This window comes from Lolium perenne, chromosome 3, assembly GCF_019359855.2.
Source record: "Lolium perenne isolate Kyuss_39 chromosome 3, Kyuss_2.0, whole genome shotgun sequence".
Taxonomy (NCBI): domain Eukaryota; kingdom Viridiplantae; phylum Streptophyta; class Magnoliopsida; order Poales; family Poaceae; genus Lolium; species Lolium perenne.
In genome coordinates this window covers 183,795,638-183,818,456 of record NC_067246.2, presented here as the reverse complement: position 1 = coordinate 183,818,456, position 22,819 = coordinate 183,795,638, and positions in this window count along the sequence as shown.

Genomic DNA, 22,819 nt, shown 5'->3' with positions numbered 1-22,819 from the left:
TATGCAGACTGAAACTGCTAAGCCTTCATTGGTCAAAAGGATTGCAACTTCTGCTGATGAGGCATCTGCAGAGGCTGCCACCAAGTTACTGCCAGCCCCACCTTCTGGATGCTTATATAAGCTCAAGTCCAAGGACCAGCCAAGCCGTAACCATCCAAGGGTTCGGGTATATTTTCTTAAGCCACATATACATGCCATGATTTATGTCTGATATTATCACCAACTCTGTCTAATGCTTTTTGGAATTCGGAAACACCAAATTAGCATACTTATATTCATCATACACTAAATTTTCACTGATCAGTTTGTAACATAGTGTTATGCACTCGCTTGTCAACATTTGCATTGCTCTGAACTATGCACTTTACACAACCTAATTCTTCCACTTACATTTAGCGCTACGCACCAGTAGTACCTCCCATGTTTCCTTCACCATCCCGATGTCGAGCTTGCGGGAATATGGCGGGCCCATGTACATACCCCGCATATAACACCTCCTATGGCTCTATCTACCTTTCTAATAACTCCTTCACAGAGTTACATGTATGTATTCTCAGTGGTTTAGCATGAATTGGCATATAGTAAAGTCTTGTTTTTAGTCTTCCTGCTTCTTACATTAGTATCAATTTTCACATGCAGACTGTACCTTGTGAACTTTGTCCAATGATTAACCAGATGTGTCCGCATGAAGGGTATTTCACTATGCATGGCAATGGCAAATTGATGAACACCTTCACGGTTTATGAGGTGCATGTCTACAAGACGCAGACCATCACATATTTGTATGGACATGATTGGAGAAAGTTTGCTTTTGACTACGGTCTGAAGAAGGGCGACGAGCTGAGGATTAGAAACTCAAACGGGCAGATATACGTAACTGCTTACAGAGTTGGAGACACTTCCAAATATATAATATGTAACTTTTTTTGTACTCATATCCTTTGATTACTGCATTCTGAGCAGTTGTTCTAAATCATTCCCTCTGTTCTAGCTTGCTGGGTTTAACATGATCAAAGCTGCAGAACCCCTGATGGAATAGGAGCGAATGTCACAAAGGGCACCCATGCCAGCCCCGACACCGGCTTCCCACTCTCCTGCATCAGCACCGGTTCTTGTACCAGCTCCGTTTACTGCATCTACCCAGCAGGCCCCTACATCAGCATTGGTTCCTGTAGAGGCCCCATATAGTACACCTGCTCAGCAGGCTCCTGCATCAGCACTGGTTCCTCTAGCTGCACCGTTTACTGCACCTGCCCATCAGTCTCCTGCATCAGCACCGGTTCCTCTAGAGGCACCGTTTACTGCACCTGCCCAGCAGTCTCCTTCATCAGCACCAGCTTGTGTACCAGCCCAGGCTCCTGCACCTGCCCCAGCCAGATCACCGAGGTCTCAGCTCATTGCTGTGGCCACCCGTGTGGTGACCAGGACACATCTGAAGGCTATGTTCGTGAGTATATGACAGCATAACTGCTCTTATATTGATGTCTTCTCTGCTCAAAGTCTCACATGGTTTAGTGCATTGGTGCCATTGACTAATTTTTGGTGGTATCTCTTGCTTTGAATCAGAAATTGCCTAAAAGTATCTCCAGGGATCTCAATGCTGGCCGAAGGGGCAAGATATCCCTCGTCATGGAGAGTGAAGGTCTCACCATGGAGGGACGGTACTCCGTCAGTCCCACAGATGGCCGCTTGGCTGTTACTTCTAGGTGGAAAAAGTTCATTGACGGTGCCAAACTTCGCATTGGATCAAAGTTGAAGATCAAGATCTTTCGATGCCGCTGTGACATGCTGGTCATAAAGTTCGCGGTTGTCTAGTTCTGTTGTCCCATGAGCCCTTAGAAAATGCATTTGTAGTTATACTTATATAAGGTTATCTTATCTGAACTGCTAATTAATTGTATGGGTTGTAAAACTCTGGCAAGCTTTTGCTCTTAGCAAGTATGTATGTATGATCAGCTATTATGATAACTAATGTTTGCGTTCATCTTAATTTGCATTTCCGTTTTAGAAAAAAACTTAATTTCTATTTTGGCTGACCTGTTAGAGAACTATCAGATTGAACCCACAACATGATTCAAATAGATTCATTACACCGAGCCATATGTCTTGACCTTGCTATACACTACTTCCATTAATCAGTGCAAGAAGGCTTACCTGAGCTGCCTGAACCACGGCAGATTCGAATCCACCTTAGCTATCTAGAAATACAACCTTTGCAGAAAGAGGATTTGCAGTACGGGGAGGCTGACATTGGGGACCCATGAGCCGGCCGCGTCATCAACGTTTTAAAGGCGGCAGGAGATCGAAAGAAAAAATAAGCCAAAAAATAGTTGGTAAACAAAATCCAAGAAAAGAAACATTTACCTTTCTGAGAGGATGACATGCGGGACCCATGAGGCAGCAGCATCCTCAACTATTCCAAGGCGACAGGGGATCAAAAGAAAAAAGGAAATAGCCAGAAATTAATTAGGGTCAAAAATAAATCCATCAAAGGAAACTTTTATTGTTCATAGAGGATGACATGTGGGACCGACCTGCTAGCTGCGTCGTCATCGTTTCAAAGGGGACAGGGGATCAAAAGAAAAAGGAAAATAGCCAGAAATTAGGGGTAAAAAATAAATCCAACAAAGGAAACTTTTATTGTTCATAGAGGATGACATGCGGGACCCATGAGCCAGCAACTTCCTCAACGTTTCAAAGTCGGCATGAGATCGAAAGAAAAAGGCAAGTGACCAAATATCAGGAGCCAAAAATAATCCAAGAAAAGAAACTTTATTGTACATAGAGGATGACATGCGGGTCCCATTTTGCTGCAGCGGTCTCAACGTTTCCAAGGTGGCACATGACCAAAAGAAAAATGAAGTAGCCAGAAATCAGGGGGTGAAAAAAATCCAAGAAAAGAAATATTTCAATTGGGCTGCATCTGGACATCTGGGCCTTCGAACTATCCTGCTGGGCCTTTTGACTCGTACAATTTCAGCCCACTCCAAAATAGGAAAGTTCGGATTTTTCTAAAAAAACAGGAAATTCCTTTGCTTCGCAAAAACAAAAAACAAGGAGATTCAACATATAAGTTTGTTTATGTAAAAATAAAGATTTAATTTATCCATTTGCAATAGCTCAGAGTGAAATACACTGTTTATTGTCTGCAAAATAATCAAGATATCACATGTTTCTTGTACGGGGAGGCTGACATCGGGGACCCATGAGCCAGCAGCGTCGTCAACGTTTTAAAGGCGGCAGGGGATGGAAAGAAAAAATAAACAAAAAATCTGTTGGTAAAAAATCCAAGAAAAGAAACATTTTCGTTCTGAGAGGATGACATGCGGGACCCATGAGGCAGCAGCATCCTCAGTGTTTATTGTTCATAGAGGCTGACATGTGGGACCCGTGAGCCAGCAGCGTCCTCAACGTTTTAAAGGCGGCATGAGATCGAAAGAAAAATAAGCCAAAAATCATTTGGTAAACAAAATCCATGAAAAGAAACATTTACCGTTCTGAGAGGATGACATGCGGGACCCATGAGGCAGCAGCATCCTCAATGATTCCAAGGCGGCAGGGGATCAAAAGAAAAAAGGAAATTTCCAGAAATTAATTAGGGGTTCAAAATAAATCCATCAAAGGAAACTTTTATTGTTCATAGAGGATGACATGTGGGACCGAGCTGCCAACAGCATCCTCATCGTTTCAAAGGGGGCAGGAGATCAAAAGAAAAAGGGAAATAGCCAGAAATTAGGTGTCAAAAATAACTCCAAGAAAGGAAACTTTTATTGTTCGTAGAGGATGACATGTGGGACCCATGAGCTAGCAGCTTACTCAATGTTTCAAAGGCGGTATGAGATCGAAAGAAAAAGGCAAGTGACAAAATATCAGGAGCCAAAGATAATAAAAGAAAAGAAACTTTATTGTACATAGAGGATGACATGCGGGTCCCATTTAGCAGCAGCCATCTCAACGTTTCAAATGCGGCTTGAGATCAAAAGAAAAAGAAAGTTGATTGTACATAGAGGATGACATGCGGGTCCCATGAGTCAGCAGCTTACTCAACGTTTCCAAGGCGGCAGGGGATCAAAAGAAAAATAAAATAGCCAAAAATCAGAGGGTGGAAAAAAATCCAAGAAAATAAACTTTTATAGCACATAGAGGATGACATGCGGGTCCCATGAGCCAGCAGGTTCCTCAACGTTTCAAAGGTGGCATGAGATCGAAATAAAAAGGCAAGTGACCAAATATCAGGAGCCAAAAATAATTCAAGAAAAGAAACTTGATTGTACATAGAGGATGACATGTGGGTCCCATTTAGCAGCAGCGGTATCACCGTTTGTGAGGCGGCATGAGATCGAAAGAAAAAGTCAAGTGACCAAATATCATGTGCCAAAAAGAATCCAAGAAAAAAAAGTTTTATAGTACATAGAGGATGACATGCGGGTCCCATTTAGCAGCAGCGGTATCACCGTTTGAGAGGCGGCACGAGATCGAAAGAAAAAGGCAACTGACCAAATATCACGTGCCAAAAAGAATCCAAGAAAATAAAGTTTTATAGTACATAGAGGATGACATGCGGGTCCCATTTAGCAGCAGCGGTATCACCGTTTGAGAGGCGGCAAGGGATCGAAAGAAAAAGGCAAGTGAACAAATATCAGGTGCCAAAAAAATCCAAGAAAAGAAAGTTTTATAGTACATAGAGGATGACATGCGGGTCCCATTTAGCAGCAACGGTATCACCATTTGAGAGGCGGCACAGGATCGAAAGAAAAAGGCAAGTGACCAAATATCAGGTGCCAAAAAAAACCCAAGAAAAGAAAGTTTTATAGTACATAGAGGATGACATGCGGGTCCCATTTAGCACCAGCGGTATCACCGTTTGAGAGGCGGCACGGGACCGAAAGAAAAAGGCAAGTGACCAAATATGAGGTGCCAAAAAAAACTCCAAGAAAAGAAAGTTGATTGCACATTGACAAGGGATTAACTTATCAATGCCTACAGATTGTAGACTAGGGTTTTAGTCGGAAGTAGAGGGCAAGTAGATCTCGAAGGTTTCAGCCGAAAAGTACTCGACGATTATGAAAACTAGGGTTGCGTGAAACAATGAATCGATCCTCTCTTTGTCCCTCGACTCCCCCTTATATAGGAAGCGGAGCCGAGGGATTCGTAATACACAAGTTACAGAGTCCGGGAGGGTTTCTAACCCGTCCCGTAAAGTTACAAGTATGTATTTCCTAATACAACTCTAGCTTTCCTTAGTACTATCTTGGGCTTCCAAACTTCATATTCATCGAGTCGTGGGCCTTCAATAAACCCCGGGTACCATCTTTGGCAGGCCCATTGGGGATGCCTATGTCAGTAGCCCCCGAGATTTTGCTTGAATCAAAGAATCAGGGAAAATCTCCAACTTTATAATCATTCAATAACTTTTGCCAAGCTTATCACATATCTTTGGATATGCAATTATATATTGTACATGGATAATGGTAGTTGGGGCTAGTTCATCTGACGGATCAGGTACTAGTTAACTGCTCTAGTGGCAATCCGCAAAAACCTACTTCAAGATCACGTCCCTGGACATGATCTCGGGATACCGGTGTTAACTCGACAGGTGCCGCTTAAGGTCTTACCATCTGTCGAGTCCCAGTCATATTTTATCGGGTACCTAACGCGTCCGTTAGGATTTTTCTTCGTATCTGTTGATATGGAAAAAAGTAGCAAACCAACATCAGAGACGGCGCCACGCCGCTCAGAACGGATCTGGGGTCTTACCTTGGCAAAGTTTTGCGGCATTCAGAGATTATTCGCAACTTTGGCGCTCTGAGAATATATTGTCGAGTGCTTTTTCGGCTGTTGGAATAGCACATTTTATTGAGTCAACGGATGACTTATCTTGCCTTCCCGATGGGAGTATATGTAGAGTTATTTGTATAACTCGAAATATGCTCACTTCTTTTTATAATTTCATCGGGCACGCGAACAGCGTTCCCGATGGGAGTAGCCCCCGAGGCTACAGCCAAGGACTTGTGCTTGGTTGTAGGCTCAACACTTTAACGCCTTATGTCGCTATATTGTCATTCTTTCTCGAACTTTTCATATCTATCGGGTGCGCGACCAACGCTCCCGATGGGAGTAGCCCCCGAGGCTATGAACAAATGCTTGCTTTTGATCATAGGCTCTCACCATTTCTTTTTTGTCATACTCGAGGTTTTCTTTTTTCAAAAGTAGCCCCCGAGCATTTGATCAAAAACTTGTATTTGATCAAAGGCTCTCGAAATAATCAATAGTCTTTTTCTGCTGCTAACTTCATTAATCTTCACAGGCGAGATTTTCGCTTAGCAAGGTGACATCACTACTGACGATAGCCACGATCACTGTATCGGGAAGACGCGAGCCCTGCTCTTTCTCTGTCTTGCGGGCCCAAAACCCTCATTGTTTCGACATGTCGTGCAAGTGGGGGACACACGTCCTCCGCTTTTCCTGGCGCACGCACTGTAGCGCCTATTCCTTTCCTTCTTAGTGAAAATACACTTTTAAAACCTTATCCACGTGTACAACATCCATCTCACAATTATTCCATCCAATGGTGCGTCGATTCGCCAATTCTCTATTTAAGGTCTTCTTCTTCCTCCGTTCACCCTTTCGCTCGCGCCGCACCTCTGCTCTCCTCTGCAAAATCCCCCATTGCGCCCAAAAACTTCCTTAGCTCAGCCATACTCGCACTTCACGCCTACGCCATTGTTGATGCCACCATGCGCACGACTCACCAGGCACAGCACTCCTGAGTCAAAGATGGCGGCGGAAGATCTGGAGTGGGAGAATCCAAGATCTACAACCAAGACCTGAACCTGATGAAGAAGCTCGGGTTCATGAAGAAGAAGGACGCGCTGCGATTCCCTAGCGAGGAAAGCTATCCATCGCCTCCTATCGAGTATCGGGTCAGTTTTGTTAACCACCTTATTCATGGCCTCTCTACCCCCATTCATGATTTCCTCCGCGGTCTTCTCTTCGTTTACGGGTTGCAGCTGCGTCAGCTGACTCCCAATTCCATCCTCCATGTCTCGATTTTCATTACCCTTTGCGAGTGCTTCCTCGGGGTCCATCCTAACTGGGCTCTGTGGAAGCGCATCTTCTGCCTCCGCCGTAATGGCTCCCACAACATCGCCTACAACATAGGCAGTGTTGTTATTTGCGTTCGCCCTGACGTAGAGTATTTTGACGTCAAATTCCCCGACTCCGTCCAAGGGTGGCGCAAAAGATGGCTCTATGTGCACGAAGAAAGCTCTGACTCGGTGGAGTACAACATAGCTCCTTTCGATGGAGGTGCCAAGATTCTTCGCTGCCGATCCTGGGACGCTGAAGCCACCGAAGAAGAAAAAACGGCGGCAGAGGCACTGATGTCCCGTATCCATGAGCTTCAAAACACCCGTGGCAAGGAATTGTCGGGTATCCAGATCACAGCGTACTTCCTTAGGATTAGAGTGCAGCCTTTACAAGCTCGCAAAAATCCCCTTTGGATGTATGCTGGCGAAGAAGACATCGACATGCTCTCCAAAGACCTTTCTGTAAAGGACTTGGAGAAGCTTATCGAAGAATTTCATCGCTCAACAAGAAAGATGATATTCCAACCTCTTGCCGCGTGGAGCCATATAGTGGCACCAACGCCCTCCCCGAGGTAATTTTTTCGACTATCCTCTCTACTTTTTTGTCCTCTCGACTGTTTTGTCCTCTCGATTTTTTTGAATATTTTTTGACTACTATTTTGCTGACATCCCTTGCATAATTCTTGTCGACATTCCTTGTCTTTGTAGAATCATCCAGTTCTAGCTTCTCTTCCTCCTCTTCCTGAAGGTGGAGAAGTTGAAGAACGGACTGTTGTCACCGACGACAACCAGGGTACTTCTCGCCCTGAGAGTGAAGTCGCGGGTTCTCCAAAATCCGCGGCCTCCTCTGAAAAAGAAGTTGAATCCGAGGCTACCGCATCGACACACTCCCTCCCCTCTGCTGTTTCTCCAAGGAACAAGAGAAAAAGGGACGAAGTTGCCGATTCTGGCACCTCCAAATCCGGTGCACCTCCTGCCGAAGAAGTTGTTCCTACTAAAGAAAGGATAACTTTCAACCCTTACAAAGATGCCCTTGTTAGCTCGTAAGTTCTTGTTGCTCTTTGTTGTTTGCTCTCGATATTTTGTCTATGTTGTTTCTTATATTGTCGACTATTTATTGTAGCGGCGATGAGGATGAAAATCCACCTATTGACGCGACTGCTCGAACGAGTACGTCTCGTACTTTAGTTGTCTCTGAAGCTCAACCTGATGGGATGAAACCTCGCCTCCTCAGCAAGACATCGAGCACCCAACTCCAATTGCGAGCCCCCGTGCCTCTTCACCAAAGAGAGCTAGGGTCGAGCCAGCCAAGGAGCCTACCCTGCTAATTGGTGGTTCCACGACTCCTTCGATGGATGATGTAAGTTTTCCCCTCTTCTTTTATGTTCCGAATATTTCAATGCTTTTGACTCTCCTTTGTTTTTTGCTGCTCCTTTGCTTGTTGCTGTCGAACTTTCGAGTCCTATATTGATTTCTCTTTCTCAGATTTTCTTTTCAGCCTTTGATGAAGGAGCTTGAAGGTACTATTTTTGCTGCTTCTTCTGGTGAATAAACTCTCCATCATTTTTTGTCATGACATTTGTTACTGTCAAATGTTTTTGCCAGCCAATCTTGCGGAAGCTAACAAACGTGCTGATGCTCTTGCTCTTAAATAGGAGCAAAGCGAAAAAGCTCGCAAGAAAGCTGAATCAAATGCCACCGTTGTTGAAGGTCTTCGAAAAAGACTTCACGACGCGGAAACTTCTTTAAGTGAAAACATAGCTCAGCAATCTGCTCGTGAAGATGAAATCTTGACTCGCTTGGAGTCGCAGAGTCGACGTTTTGTTAGTAAGTACTCAGATCATTGCTATTTCTTCGGGTCATCACATTCTTCTCGGCGCGCTTTTTTTTGACAAGCTTCCTTTTGCTAATTTAGGGAAAACACAGCAAGATTATGATCTAGAAAATCCTGAAGGTGATCGCCTTCTCGATGCGCTTTACCTCCTTGAGATTCATGGAGATGAAGCACGCCAAGGACTTGCTGACGCTAGAGCAGGTCTGTCGCGGCTTTTTCCCTACTTCTTCGTGAAGAAAGAAGAACCCGAGACTTTTACTGCTCTCGCCAAGTGCTTCAATTCTAAAGAAGATCTTGGGCTTGGTCTTCGACAAGAAGGCTTGAAGATTCGTGTTGAAGGCACCATCGCCTTGGTTGCTGACAGCCAACAAGATATTGACTGGGCGACAGTTGGCGGTGTGAAGGAGATGGAGACGAAGAAGTGGCAGTCTTTAATTAAGGCTGCCAAGCCAAACTCGAAGAAAATCCTTGCCTTCCTTGGATGGAAGCCAACTCCAGTTCCTAGTTCATCGAAGCTGGAGGTCAAGTAGACCACCTTTTCTCTTCTTTTGTTTTGTTTTTCTTTTGATGTTGTCGCCATAATAGCTTTTGCGACACTGCCCCACTAGTTCAGTAGGAACCCTCCTTTGTAATAGCCATGTAAATATCTGATCTTATTAATGAAAAAGCTATGTTGCCGAGTTATTGATATCGAAGTATTTTTCTCCAGTTGATTTTTGACAACTATACTGTGGTGCCTTCCTCGGCTGCTTTGCCTGCTGCGTCTTGCTCGAAAAGGTCCTCCGCTGGCGAGTTTATTGGAGGTTCTTCGAGTGCTGCACAGAATGAAGACTTGGACGAGCTCCATCAACAACTGCAGTCGATGAAAAAACAAGCTCTCGTGATAATGTAACAGTCTCGAAGATCATCTGAAAATGAAAAACTTGCTGTTCAGCAAGCTCAAGAAGCCATAGCGTTGAAGGAGACTGCGGTTGCTGAGGCTGCTTCCCGAGAAAATTATATGCTTCAACTGATGAACGACTCTAGCTTGGATATGACGGGTACGCTCCGCAAACGTGGTCATACTGTATTTTTTTCTTACTGTCTTTTATTCCTCGCTGATGCTTCGGCTGAAACAGGTTCTTTTTTGAATACTGTTGCCGAAGATCAGCGTGTTGAAGCCCGAACCAATGTGCTTCTCAAACTTGCTTGATAGCATGGTTCCAATTTCTGGGTTACTCCTGAGCGTACTCGCCAAATAGTCAGATTTCAAGATCGCGCGAGTCAGGTCCGCGATTTGCTCGACTTCTGCACAAGAACATTGTCTCTAGTTTATAGTACCATGTTTCCATGCAACAAAATACCAGAAACTCTTCCTGCTCTGATGGAGAAATTCCGAGATGCCCCTCGTATTCATGAATTTGTGCGAGCTCAACTATCTGCTGGGGCAAGATTTGCCATGATTATGATACAGATCTGCTACCCGAAGTTAGATCTGACTCAAATTGTCACCAAGTGTCTGGCCAAGCAAGCAAAGCGAAAGAGGAACATCGACAAAATCAACGACACTGTAACCCCTATAGCAGAAGAGATGATGGACGAACTTCTTTGGATGGATGTTGAATTCTTTGTGAAGGGTAGCTATGCTGAACATAGAACTGGTGCTGCAAACAACGACAGTATAAACATAGATGATATACTAGGTAACAACTGAATTTTACTAAATTGCGGGAGTTCATATATATTTTTCCTTGTCGAATTTTTCTTGATGATAAGGTTATGTGTATTGTAAAATATAATCTATATTGCAAAGCCCCCGAGCCTTTGGCTGGTGCTCGAGCTATTTTTATGCCACGATGAATTTACTATTTTGCGAAAGTTCATATATATTTTGTTACCACGGGTTATGAGCCCCCGAGCCTGTCGACGAAAAAAGATGTATATCACCAATATCTTTTACTATATTGCAGCACCGCGAGCCCGCCTCATTAAAAACCTTTCAGCCCCACTCGGTGCCCTGAAAGGAAAAGAGTGCGTCTGAAAACTCGCGGGCATTTCAGTACATTGTATGTTTATAAGGAGGACTATATTTCGACTTCAAGCGTAAAAACGCCTGAGCTGCACCACGTTCCAAGGATTTGGCTCGGCAACCCCTGTCTTCTTGTCCTTTATCCTGTATGCTCCTCCTTCGATTACTTCTGTGATGATGTAAGGGCCAAGCCAAGGTGGCTCGAGTTTTTCATGGCTTTTTTGTCTGAGCCGAAGAACCAGGTCGCCTACCTGAAAGGATCTTGGTCGCAAACATCGACTGTGGTAGTTTTTCAGATCTTGCTGGTACTTAGTGACCCATGAGAACACTTCGTCTCGAGCTTCGTCAAGTGCATCGACACCATCTTCCAATGCTTTTCTTGAAGCTTCTTCGTCATATTCCGTGACTCTTGGAGAATCATGCTCTATTTCTATCGGCAGTACTGCCTCAGCTCCATGGACCAGGAAAAACGGAGTTTCCTGTGTCGCTGTATTTGGTGTTGTTCGAATACTCCATAACACACTGGGCAACTCCTCTGGCCAAGTATGTCACGCTTTTTCCAATGGTGCTAACAGACGCTTCTTGATACCATTGCAGATGATACCATTGGCTTTCTCGACTTGACCATTGGTTTGCGGGTGCGCAACTGATGCAAAGTGTAGTTTGATGCCTACCTCTGCACAATATGCCTTGAATTCCTTGGATGTGAAATTACTGCCGTTGTCCGTGACGATGCTGTGAGGTACTCCAAACCGAAAGACGATACTTTTCACGAACTTGATGCAGACGCTCCATCTGGTGAATTTATCGGCTTTGCTTCTATCCACTTGGTGAATTTGTCGACAACGAAGAGGATGTACTCGTATCCTCCTGGCGAGGCTTTGTGTAATTTTCCCACCATATCGAGACCCCACTGAGCAAAGGGCCAAGACAGCGGTATTGGCATCAATTCTGCTGCCGGAGAGTGAGGTTTTGCGGCAAATCTCTGGCACGCGTCGCAAGTACGAACTATTTCTTTCGCATCCTCGATTGCTGTCAACCAATAAAATCCTGCTCTGAAAACCTTGGCCGCTATAGCTCGGCTGCTTGCATGATGACCACATATTCCTTCGTGTACGTCCTTCAGAATTAGCCTTCCTTCTTCGGGTGTGACGCACCTTTGTAACACTCCCGAAATACTTCGTTTGTATAACTCCCCTTTGACCACAGTAAAGGCTTTAGAACGTCTGATAACTCGCCTTGCTTCAACTGGATCATCGGGTATTTCTTTTCTTAGGATGTATGATATGTATGCTTGCATCCATGGAATTTGTACCATCATTACTAGGTCCGGTTCCTCTTCTTCGTCCAGTGCTTCTTTTGTAGCCCCCGAGGGTTTCTCATCCTTCTCCTTCTTCTTTGGTTTCTTCGGCTTTGTAGATCTCTCGGCTATTTCCTCCCAGAACACGCCTGGTGGAATCGCGAGACACTGTGACCCAATGTTTGCAAGGACATCGGCTTCATCATTGCTCAGCCTGCTGATGTGATTTACCTCACATCCATCAAACAGCTTCTCTAGCTCGTTATACACTTCCTTGTATGCTATCATACTATCACATTGATTCATGACTTGCTGAGCCACCAATTGTGAGTCGCCGAAGATTCTTAATCGTGTTGCACCACAAGCCTTCGCCATCTTCATCCCGTGTATGAGAGCTTCGTATTCTGCCTCATTATTAGATGCGTTTGGAAACGTCATCCGTAAGACATACTTTAATTTGTCGCCTTCAGGTGTTATTAGTATCACGCCTACTCCAGCTCCCTCTAATCTCTTGGACCCGTCGAAGTTCATAGTCCAGGTTCTCGATAAATCCGGGGGTCCCGTATTTTGTAGCTCCATCCACTCTGCGATGAAGTCTGGTAGAATTTGTGACTTTATTTCTTTTCTTTTTTCGTACGTGATGTCCCGAGGGGAAAGCTCTATTCCCCACAGGGAGACACGACCCGTAGCCTCATTGACCACTATTATCGGATGCGCCGAAAAATAGTGCCGCAATTTTCTTGCGGTTGTAAACACTCCATATGCTAGCTTTTGGTACTGTGGATATCGCTGTTTTGAGGGAGATAAAACTTCACTGATGAAGTATACTGGCATCTGTACTCCATGGAGTTTTCCTTCTTCCTCTCTTTCGACTACGAGTGCTGTGCTGACCACCTGAGGCGTGGCTGCAATGTATAGCAGGAGGGGTTCCTTCTCCTTAGGCGCCACCAGGATTGGTGGTGTCGAGATTGCGCGTTTGAGATCCTCGAAAGCTCTGTCTGCCTCTTCGTTCCATTGAAACTTCTCTCCTTGCTTGATCAAAGCATAGAACGGCAACGCCTTTTCTCCCAGCCTGGCGACGAATCTGCTTAAAGCTGCGACTCGCCCAGTTAATTGTTGTATTTCTTTCAACTTTGTTGGCTTCCTCATTGTTACAGTAGCTTGAATTTTCTCTGGATTGGCTTCGATCCCTCTTGCTAAAACTAGGAACCCGAGAAGTTCTCCCGCAGGAACGCCAAAGGAGCACTTTGTCGGGTTCAGCTTGAGGCAAAACTTGTCGAGGTTGTCGAAAGTTTCCTTTAAGTCCTCGATCAATGTTGATCCCTTTTTTTGTTGTTATGACGACATCGTCGATGTACACTTGTACATTTTTTCCAATCTGTGTTGCAAGACACTTCTGCATCATCCGCTGATATGTTGCTCCCGCATTTTTCAGACCAAAAGGCATTGTTTTGTAGCAAAACACGCCATAAGGTGTTATGAACGTTGTCTTGACCTCATCCTCTTCTTTTAATCTGATCTGGTTATAACCAGAATATGCGTCCAGGAAGGAAAGACGTTCACATCCTGCCGTGGAGTCGATGATTTGATCGATCCTTGGGAGGGGAAAGTGATCCTTTGGACAGTGTTTATTGAGACATGTAAAGTCGACACACATGCGAAGGACTTTCGTGTTTTTCTTCGGGACCAGCACTGGGTTAGCTACCCACGTGGCCTCTGTATGTAGCTCTTTGATAAAACCAGCTTCTCTGAGTCGATCAATCTCTAACAGCATGGGTTCGCGGTTTGGTCCGAAAAACACCGCAAATGTTGTTTAATTGGTCTCGCTATTGGATCCAAGTTTAGGTGGTGCTCGGCAAGTTCCCTGGGTACTCCTGGCATGTCAGCTGGACACCATGCGAAGATTTTCTAGCGCTCACGGAGGAACTCGACGAGCGCGCTTTCCTATGCGAGGTCCATGTCTGTTGCAATGGACGTCATTTTCTTTGGATCTGTCGGGTGAATCTGCACCTCCTTAGAATCCTTGGTAGTGTTAAAGGTTGGCTCCCTGAGTGGCCTTCCTACATCTGGCAACACATCATAATCAGTTGTTAGCCTTGACGCCATATATTCTGCTTGCATCCCGAAAGTTTCTGACACTCGATGAAAATCCTTGTCGCATTTATCAGCTAGCGCAAAACTACCTTTGACTGTAATTGGTCCCTTAGGTCCAGGTAACCTCCACAACAGGTACGTATAGTGTGGTACTGCCATAAACCTGGCATACGCTGGTCATCCCAACAAGGCGTGATATTGCGACGGGAAATCCACAACTTCGAACTCCAGCCTTTCTATTCTGTAGTTTTCTCGGGTTTCAAACTGAACATCGAGATTGATCTTCCCCAGCGGATAACTTGGCTTTTCTGGCGTGATGCCATGGAAACGTGTGTCCGTAGGTTTTAGGTTTGCCAGGGATATGTTCATCTTCCTTAGTGTATCTGCATACATAAGGTTTAGACTGCTGCCTCCATCTAAGAATACTCGAGATACGTCGAATCCTGCGATCACCGCTGGTAAGATAAGTGCTGACTGCCCTGGTCGAGGAACTTGCTGCGGGTGATCCGCTATTGTGAAGCCAATGTCTTGTCCCGACCAATTTAGGTACTCAATCGTTGGTGGAGGCATCTTCTCTGCCATGAACACTTGACGCGAGATTACTTTCTGAGCCCTGTTAGATGGCCTAGCTTTCTGAATCATCGAGACCGCGCCGTTGGAGTTGGGGTCGATATATGGAGGTGGGTGTGGTGCTGCCGCTATTCTGAGCTGGTGCCGATTTTCGTCCGTAATTGCGGGAGGAGGTGGCAGGTAGATCTCACTCCTAGGCCCCTGGGGATTTCTATTTGTTGCTTGAGTAGTGGCTTGTCCTGCAAACCTCAACATTGCTTGAAAGTTTCGACAGTCCTTCTGCAGATGTCCTGACTGCCTCTTCCCATTATTATCGAGATAGAAATGCATCTGACATGGCCCGTTCATCATATCCTCGGGAGATACATAAGGTCTCTGGAACCTTGGTCCAGTATTTTGCCTGTTATTCCGGGAGTCATCTCTATTGTCGCCTCGCTGCTCGCTACTCCTTTGATATTCATCTCTATTGTTTCCTCCAGTGCTTCCTCGAAAACCAGCCGATATTTGGCCAGGAGCGTCATAACTCAAGAACTGCCGAGGAAATCGTCGTCTGTTTTGAAAATTTCGACTGCGGTCCTCCTCCGGTGACCTATGTCGCTTATTGTAAACATCATCTTCTCCATCTGCCCACCTGTTTGCTATCTCCATTAATGCTGATACTGTCCTCGGGTTGGTTCTCCCCAAGTCTTCAACAAAATCTCCTCGTCGAATTCCTGCCACGAACGCATCTATTGCTCTCTCGTCAGATATGTTCTCTGCCGAGTTTTTAATGATGTTCCACCTCTGGATGTACTTTCTCATTGATTCATCATGCTTTTTTCTGCACGACCTCAACTCTTCTAGTGATGCGGGTTTTTTGCAGGTGGATCGGAAATTCTTGACAAATATATCCTCAAAGCTGTCCCAGCTGTCGATGGAACCTGGAGGAAACTTCTTTATCCAAGATCGTGCGGCTCCACTCAGGTGTACTTGAATGCTCTGCATGGCTGTTGCTCTGGTTCCGCCTATCAACTTCACCGTCTCGAGATAATCAACTAGCCAATCCTCGGGATCTTGCAGGCCATCGATTTTTTTTTGAAATTATCGGGTAGTTTAAACCCTGAAGGAACTCAAGTTTTCCGAACTCTCCTTGTAAAGCACGGTAACCCACACATATCCTCTTCATCTATTTCTGGAGAATGCCCCTGTTCCCTTCTATTTTGTCATGCTCTGTCGACCCGTGCTTGAGTTGCTGTGTCTCTTGCCCCACTTGTTCTTTCGGGACATGGTGCTGCTGCAGTGGGTCGTGGACTATTTTGCCTTGCTGATCCTTCGGGAGGCGAATTTATAAACGCCGTTCCCATGGCTCCAACTCCTGCCATGGCCATATTGTACAATGATTCTCTTGGATCTCCGGGAGGTGGCTTGGATGCGAGGATGAAGGCTTGCGTCGCCATGTACCCAACCTCTGGAGTCTTAGGGATAATGTTCCCCCTCGTGTCTATCGACATAAAGGACATGTCGAGGTTTTGAACTAGATTCTCCCTATCTGCCTCAGGTATATTTTGCAGCCGAGATCTTGCTCTATTTCGAGCTGCTATGTGACTATCTCCTGATGTGCCAGATTGTTGACTCAAGTTTGCTCTTCGCCTGCTTGATGCAGAAGCTGCTTCCTGCCTCCTATCCAACTCGATTTTCTGTTTCTCGAGCTCCCGCCTGGTACGTGCAAGCCTATATTGATACGCTTGTAGCTCCTCAGGTGTCGCTGTTATGGTCATTAGTTCTGTACCATTGATACATCTCCAACGTATCGATAATTTCTTATGTTCCATGCTACTTTATTGATGATACCTACATGTTTTATACATACTTTATGTCATATTTATGCATTTTCCGGAACTAACCTATTAACGAGATGCCGAAGAGCCAGTTGATGTTTTCTGCTGTTTTTGGTTTCAGAAATCCTACTAAGGAAATATTCTCGGAATTGGACGAAATCAACGCCCAGGATCTTATTTTTCCACGAAGCTTCCAGAAGTCCGAAAGGGAAACGAAGTGGGGCGACGAGGCGCCCACACAACAGGGCGGCGCGGACAGGGCTTGGGCCGTGCGGCCCTAGCGTGTGGGGCCCTCGTGGCGCCCCCTGACCTACCCTTCTGCTTACATAAGCCTTCGTCGAGAATAACTCCAGTACCGAGAGCCACGATACGGAAAACCTTCCAGAGACGCCGCCGCTGCCAATCCCATCTCGGGGGATTCAGGAGATCGCCTCCGGCACCCTGCCGGAGAGGGGAATCATCTCCCGGAGGACTCTTCATCGCCATGGTCGCCTCCGGAGTGATGTGTGAGTAGTTCACCCCTGGACTATGGGTCCATAGCTGTAGCTAGATGGTCGTCTTCTCCTCATTGTGCTATCATTGTCGGATCTTGTGAGCTGCCTAACATGATCAAGATCATCTATTTGTAATGCTACATGTTGCGTTTGTTGGGATCCGATGAATATTGAATGCTATGTTATGTTGATTATCAATCTATCATCTATGTGTTGTTTATGATCTTGCATGCTCTCCGTTACTAGTAGAGGCTCTGGCCAAGTCGTTACTTGTAACTCCAAGAGGGAGTATTTATGCTCGATAGTGGGTTCATGCCTCCATTAAATGCAGGACGATGTGAGAAAGTTCTAAGGTTGTGGATGTGCTGTTGCCACTAGGGATAAAACATCAATGCTATGTCTAAGGATGTATTTGTTGATTACATTACGCACCATACTTAATGCAATTGTCTGTTGTTTGCAACTTAATACTGCAGGGGGTTCGGATGATAACCTGAAGGTGGACTTTTTAGGCATAGATGCATGCTGGATAGCGGTCTATGTACTTTGTCGTAATGCCCAATTGAATTTCACACTACTCATCATAACATGTATGTGCATTGTCATGCCATCTTTATTTGTCAATTGCCCAACTGTAATTTGTTCACCCAACATGCTATTTCTTATGGGAGAGACACCACTAGTGAACTGTGGACCCCGGTCCATTCTTTTACATCGAATACAATCTACTGCAATACTCGTTCTACTGTTTTCTGCAAACATCATCATCCACACTATACATCTAACCCTTTGTTACAGCAAGCCGGTGAGATTGACAACCTCACTATTAAGTTGGGGCAAAGTACTTTGGTTGTGTTGTGCAGGTTCCATGTTGGCGCCGGAATCCCTGGTGTTGCGCCGCACTACACTCTGCCGCCATCAACCTTCAACGTGCTTCTTGACTCCTACTGGTTCGATAACCTTGGTTTCTTACTGAGGGAAAAACTTTCCGCTGTACGCATCACACCTTCCTCTTGGGGTTCCCAACGGGCGTGTGCTATATGCGTCATCAAGACTGTTTTTCTGGCGCCGTTTCTGGGGACCTGAAGAAAAGTTACACCACAGAGATCTCTAACTCCCACGTCAACTTTGCGCCAGCAACTGTTTTTCTGGCGCCGTTGCCGGGGAGATCAAGACACGCTGCAAGGGGATTCTTCCACTTCCAATCTCTTTACTTTGTTTTTGTCTTGCTTTATTTTATTTACTTCTTTGTTTGATGCACTATATCAAAACACAAAAAAATTAGTTACTTTCTTTACTTTATTTACTATCTTGTTTGCGTTCTCCATATTAAAAACACAAAAAATTAGTTACTTGCATTTACTTTATCTAGTTTGCTTTATTTACTGCTGCTAAATGGGTACTCCTGAAAATACTAAGTTGTGTGACTTCACAAACACAAATAATAATGATTTCTTATGCACACCTATTGCTCCACCTGCTACTACAACAGAATTCTTTGAAATTAAACCTGCTTTACTGAATCTTGTTATGAGAGAGCAATTTTCTGGTGTTAGTTCTGATGATGCTGCTGCCCATCTTAATAATTTTGTTGAACTATGTGAAATGCAAAAGTAAAAGGATGTAGATGGCGACATTATAAAATTAAAATTGTTTCCTGCTATCTTTGCCTAAGAATAGTATTGATTCATGGACTAAATGCAAGGATGCTTTTATTGGTAGATATTATCCTCCTGCTAAAATTATATCTTTGAGAAGTAGTATAATGAATTTTAAACAATTGGATAATGAGCATGTTGCCCAAGCATGGGAAAGAATGAAAATTTTGGTTAAAAATTGCCCAACCCATGGACTGACTACTTGGATGATCATCCAAACCTTCTATGCGGGATTGAATTTTTCTTCGCGGAACCTATTGGATTCAGCTGCTGGAGGTACTTTTATGTCCATCACTCTAGGCGCCGCAACAAAGCTTCTTGATAATATGACGATTAATTACTCTGAATGGCACACGGAAAGAGCTCCACAAGGTAAGAAGGTAAATTCTATCGAAGAAACCTCTTCCTTGAGTGATAAGATTGATGCTATTATGTCTATGCTTGTGAATGGTAGGACAAATGTTGATCCTAATAATGTTTCGTTAGCTTCATTGGTTTCCCAAGAAGAACATGTTGATGTGAACTTCATTAAAAATAATAATTTCAACAACAATGCTTATCGAAATAATTCTAGTAATAACTATAGGCCATATCCTTATAATAATGGTAACGGGTATGGTAGTTCTTATGGGAATTCTTACAAAAATAATAGGAATACACCCCTGGACTTTAAACCATGCTTAAAGAATTTATTAGTACACAAACTGCTTTTAACAAAACTGTTGAAGAAAAGCTTGGGAAAATTGATATACTTGCTTCTAAAGTTGATAGTCTTGCTGCTGATGTTGATCTTTTGAAATCGAAAGTCATGCCTAATGAAAGTAAAGATATTAAGTCATTTGCTACAGCAAATGCCATCCAAGTTAGAATTAATGAAAATATAAGATTGATGGCCGAATTGCGTGCTCGGTGGGAAAAAGAAGAAAATGCTAAAGAGGATAATATAGCTAAAGTTTGGACTATTACCACCACTAGCAATGCTAATACTTCACATGTTTCTGCACCTCCTACTATCAATGGTAAAATAATTGGTGTTGGCAATGTTTCCACTTCTAATGCAAAGCTTGCAAAATTGCCGGAACCTGCTAAAACTACTGAAACTGCCTGTGATAAAACTGCTGAATTTTTTTCTAATGTTGGGGATAATGATCCCATTGCTTTAGATCATAATGGTTTAGATTTTGATGATTGCCACATCTCTGAAGTTATAAAGTTCTTACAAAAACTTACTAAAAGTCCTAATGCTAGTGCTATAAATTTGGCCTTTACGAAACATATTACAAATGCTCTCATAAAAGCTAGAGAAGAGAAACTAAATCGTGAAACTTCTATTCCTAGGAAGTTAGAGGATGGTTGGGAGCCTATCATTAAGATGAAGGTCAATGATTTTTATTGTAATGCCTTATGTGATCTTGGTGCAAGTATTTCCGTTATGCCTAGGAAAATCTATAATATGCTTGACTTGCCACCATTGAAAAATTGTTATTTGGATGTTAATCTTGCTGATAATTCTACAAAGAAACCTTTGGGGAGGGTTGATAATGTTCGGATTACGGTTAACAATAACCTTTTCCCCGTTGATTTTGTTGTGTTGGATATTGAATGCAATGCATCTTGTCCCATTATATTGGGAAGACCTTTTCATCGAACTGTTGGTACTATTATTGATATGAAGGAAGGTAATATTAAATATCAATTTCCTCTCAAGAAAGGTATGGAACACTTCCCTAGAAAGAGAATGAAGTTACCTTTTGATTCTATCATTAGAACAAATTATGATTTTGATGCTTCATCTCTTGATGTTACTTGATTCACACTTTCTGCGCCTAGCTGAAAGGCGTTAAAGAAAAGCGCTTATGGGAGACAACCCATGATTTTACTTCTGCACTTCGGTTTTATATTTGAGTCTTGGAAGTTGTTACTACTGTAGCAACCTCTCCCTATCTTAATTTTGTTGCATTGTTGTGCCAAGTAAAGTCTTTGATAGTAAGGTTCATACTAGATTTGGATTACTGCGCAGAAACAGATTTCTTGCTGTCACGAATTTGAGCAGTAGTCTCTCTAGGTAACTCATAAAAATCTGCCAATTTACGTGAGTAATCCTCAGATATGTACGCAACTTTCATTTAATTTTAGCATTTTCATTTGAGCAAGTCTGGTTCACCTAAAAAATTCGTCTTTACGAACTGTTCTGTTTTGACAGATTCTGCCTTTTATTTCGCATTGCCTGTTTTGCTATGTTTGATGGATTTCTTTATTCCATTAACTTTCAGTAGCTTTGTGCAATGTCCAGAAGTGTTAAGAATGATAATGTCACCTCTGAACATGTGAATTTTGATTATGCACTAACCCTCTAATGAGTTGTTTTGAGTTTGGTGTGGAGGAAGTTTTCAAGGATCAAGAGAGGAGGATGATACAATATGATCAAGGAGAGTGAAAGCTCTAAGCTTGGGGATGCCCCCGGTGGTTCATCCCTGCATATTTCAAGAAGACTCAAGCATCTAATCTTGGGGATGCCCAAGGCATCCCCTTCTTCATCGACAACATTATCAGGTTCCTCTAGTGAAACTATATTTTTATTCCATCACATCTTATGTGCTTTACTTGGAGCGTCTGTATGTTCTTGTTTTTATTTTGTTTGAATAAAGTTGGATCCTAGCATTCATTGTGTGGGAGAGAGACACGCTCCGCTATTTCATATGGACAAATATGTCCTTAGCTTTACTCATAATGTTCATGGCGAATGTTAAAACTGCTTCGTTAATTGTTATATGGTTGGAAACGGGAAATGCTACATGTGGTAATTGGTAGAATGTCTTATATAATTTGATACTTGGCAATTGTTGTGCTCATAAGGATCATGTTTAAGCTTTTGCATCATATACTTTGCACCTATTAGTGAAGAAATACATAGAGCTTGCTAAAATTTGGTTTGCATGATTGGTCTCTCTAAGGTCTAGATATTTTCTAGTAAGGGTTTGAACAACAAGGAAGACAGTGTAGAGTCTTATAATGCTTGCAATATGTTTTTATATGAGTTTTTCTGTACCGGTTCATACTTGTGTTTGCTTCAAATAACCTTGCTAGCCTAAGCCTTGTATTGAGAGGGAATACTTCTCGTGCATCCAAATCCTTGAGCCAATAACTATGCCATTTGCGTCCACCATACCTACCTACTACATGGTATTTCTCTGCCATTCCAAAGTTAATTGCTTGAGTGCTACCTTTAAATTTCTATCCTTTGTCTTTCCAATATATAGCTCATGGGACAAATAGCCTAAAAACTATTGTGGTATTGAATATGTACTTATGTATCTTATTTCTTATTAAGTTGCTTGTTGAGCGATAACCATGTTCCTGGGGACGCCATCAACTATCCTTTGTTGAATATAATGTGAGTTGCTATGCATGTTTGTCTTGTCTGAAGTAAGGGTGATTTATCATGAGTTGAATGGTTTGAGTATGCATATTGTTAGAGAAGAACATTGGGCCGCTAACTAAAGCCATGATCCATGGTGGAAGTTTTAGTTTTGGACAACAATCCTCAATCTCTTATGAGAATATTATTTGTTGTTGAATGCTTATGCATTAAAGAGGAGTCCATTATCTGTTGTCTATGTTGTCCCGGTATGGATGTCTAAGTTGAGAATAATCAAAAGCGAGAAATCCAATGCGAACTTTCTCCTTAGACCTTTGTACAGGCGGCATAGAGGTACCCCTTTGTGATACTTGGTTAAAACATATGTATTGCGATGATAATCCATGTAAATCCAAGCTAATTAGGACAAGGTGCGGGCACTATTGGTATACTATGCATGAGGCTTGCAACTTGTAGGATATCTTATACATAATACATATGCTTTATTACTACTGATGCGTGTGGTTGACACGTCCGTTGGGAACCCCAAGAGGAAGGTGTGATGCGCACAGCGGCAAGTTTCCCTCAGTAAGAAACC